The following is a 3176-nucleotide window of genomic DNA, read 5'->3' as shown; positions in this document are numbered from 1 at the left end:
TATCTGGAAGTGGAATTATGATTGGGTGGAGTTGGGTATAGCATTTGAGGAACTTGAAAGCATGTTCTTATTCTATGAGGGTCTACTTATTTTGACTCGCCTTGCCAAGTAAAATTGCCAAGCTACTTGTTTGTTTGGGAAGTGTAAGAAAGATGATCTTTGAAGTGATGAATTCCTATAAAACTTGTCATGCCTCTCATTTTGCATTCTTTGCATCCTTTTTGTTTGAAAGAGTGAATGTTAGTGCTTAGTGTTTTTCCCAGGAGTGCAAAAGTCCAAGTGTGGGGGAATTTGATAGAGCACATATTTTCATATTATTTAGCCCTCATATTTAGTCTTTTTGCACATTAGTTGTGTCATTTTATTCATCTTGATTTTATTTCATTTTATTTTATAGGAATTGGGCTTCACACTATTTTACTTTATTTTTCCAGGTTTAGGGCTATGGAAGCATGAGATGGGGCATGAGACGTCTTGATGGCAATGAGATATCTTGGAAATTGGAGATAGAGAAGTAAGGGCAATTTTAGCAGATTTAACCTCCTGCACTTCCTTTAGTATTTTGGCCAAGATAAAATTCCATAATGAAGATTATGTCTTCAGAGATACTGTAGAGGACTTCTTTGTATTTCTGGAATGGTATGGTTTGTCCAAATCCGAGTTCGTTTGGGCCTTCAAACAGCACTTCAAAGTCGGGGTTAGGAAGTTGGGTCAAATTAGGAAAGCTGCACAGATGCTGATTCTTTAAAAGGCCATATCTTGGGCGTCCGATATCCAAATGAAGTGATTAAAAAGCCCAAATTCATCTAATCTTCCTGATATACAATTCTTATGAAGAGGACGAAGCCCAGAACGCACGTTAACCTATCCGAAATCGCCTGTGAAGTTGCAGTAATCTAGGGTTTCCTCCTTAAGCTCTACTTAAGCACCTTAAGAGGCCATTAAAAAAGGTAGTATTTTTTTGAAGGGCGTGAACAGTAGCCAACTTTCCTTCTCTCCATTGTTCTTGCCAAGATGGAAGGCTAAGGATTCTGTAATCAGTTGCAATACCATCCTTGTTCCCGGTTTGAGTCTTTGGTTTTAATGGAAATCTATTTTTTAGTTTTAACTTTATTGTTCTCTTGTTTCTGTTCTCTCTTAAATCTGTGTATGTGTTGATACCGGTTGGGTGAATGCATGCATTGTCTTTGTTTGAGAATCCAAGGTTTTTGTGCTCAGTTGAGGCTTTAACTGGAAGCAAGAACAACCTGTTTGGATGGTATTTCAATCAGTCTCGAATTTGTGCAATAAGGGGAATCAAAACTGATAGATTAAACTAAGAGGTTTCTAAAATCTGTTTATTGGTTTTCTTTCCAATCTTTGGCAGTTGTTAAAGGATTTTTTTGATTTTCGATTTGAGGATTAAAACTAAACAAATTGTTTATTGAGAAGGCGATGAAAACTGGGATAGAAGGTTGGTTTGCAACTGATTGCATCTCGATTTATTGTGTTCTTGCTTATTTTGTTTTCTGTTTTTCATCAAAAATTTCCCCCCCCCCCCCGTTTAGCCTTGTTTTGATAAATCCGTTTGAGGTTCGTTGGGAGACGACTTTGGGTTGCACCCCTATTGCAAATCCGAATCATCATTCATCTAATCTATCGGTGTTCGACAGCCCCGATCAGTTGCACATTTTTCTTGCTTCTCTGATGATTCAGATGCTTCCTATTCTCTAGTTTCTTTTGATGATAATTCTTCGTATTCACTCAACAACCTCTAAAACAACACCCTTTTTAATTCACAAGAGTTCCCCTTTTCTCTCTCCTCCTCAACATTACCATCTTCGTCATCTATTCCCCGCATCATCCTCTTCAATCCAAGCATACTATTTTCACTACTAAGTTGTCATTTTAAAGGCTTGGTGCCAGATTTCGCCATTGAAATTTTACTGGTCTTTAATTCCCATTGCAAGCCTGTGTCTCCTCCTCCTCCTTCTTTTTTGGTCGCACATTTTTCTTGGTTCACTGATGATTCAGAAGCTTCTTATTCTCCAGTTTCTTTTGATTATGATTCTTCGTCTTCACTCAACAACCTCTGAAACAACACCCATTTTGATTCATCAGACTTCCACTTTTCTTTCTCCTCCTCAACATTACCATATTCGTCTTTCATTCCCCGTTTCACCCTATTCAACTCAAGCATGCAATTTCCACCACTCAGTCGTCGTTTTAAAAGCCTGGTGGCAGATTTTTCCATTGAAATTTTACTGGTCTTTAATTCTGATTGCGAGCCTGTGCCTCCTCCTCCTTCTTCTTCTTCAGATGTAGAGTCGTCTTCTTCTTCGGTTGCACATTTTTCTTGCGTCACTGATGATTCAGATGCTACCTGTTCTCCAGTTTCTTTTGATGATGATTCTTCGTCTTCACTCAACAACCTCTGAAACAACATCCTTTTTGATTCATAAGACTTCCCCATTTCTTTCTCCCCCTCAACTTTACCATCTTCGTCCTTTATTATCCGTTTCACCCTATTCACCTCAAGCATGCTATTTTCGCCATTCAGTTGTCGTTTTAAAGGCCTAGTGGCAGATTTCGCCATTGAAATTTTACTGGTCTTTAATTTCGATTGCGAGCCTGTGCCTCCTCCTCCTTCTTCTTCTTCGGATGTAGCGTTGTTCCACGTCTTCGGTTGCACATTTTTCTTGCATCACTGATGATTCAGATGCTACCTGTTCTCCAGTTTCTTTTGATGATGATTCTTCGTCTTCACTCAACAACCTCTGAAACAACACCCTTTTTGATTCATAAGACTTCCCCATTTATTTCTCTTCCTCAACTTTACCATCTTCGTCCTCTATTCCCGTTTCACCCTATTCACCTAAGCATGCTATTTTCCCCACTCAGTTTTCGTTTTAAAGGCCTGGTGGCAGATTTCGCTAATGAAATATCACTAGTCTTTAATTTCGATTGCAAGCCTGTGCCTCCTCGTCCTTCATCTTCTTCGGATGTAGAGTCATCTTCTTCTTCAGTTGCACATTTTTCTTACTTCTCTAATGATTCACATGCTTCGTATTCTCAAATTTCTTTTGGTGATGATTCTTCGTCTTCACTCAACAACCTCTGAATCTACACCCTTTTTGATTCACCAGAGTTCCCCTTTTCTTTCTCATCCTCAACATTACCATCTTTGTCCTCTATTC

This window comes from Diospyros lotus, chromosome 1, assembly GCF_014633365.1.
Source record: "Diospyros lotus cultivar Yz01 chromosome 1, ASM1463336v1, whole genome shotgun sequence".
NCBI classification, from domain to species: Eukaryota; Viridiplantae; Streptophyta; class Magnoliopsida; order Ericales; family Ebenaceae; genus Diospyros; species Diospyros lotus.
The sequence above is the reverse complement of the archived record's forward strand: the minus strand, read 5'-3'. Positions refer to the sequence as shown.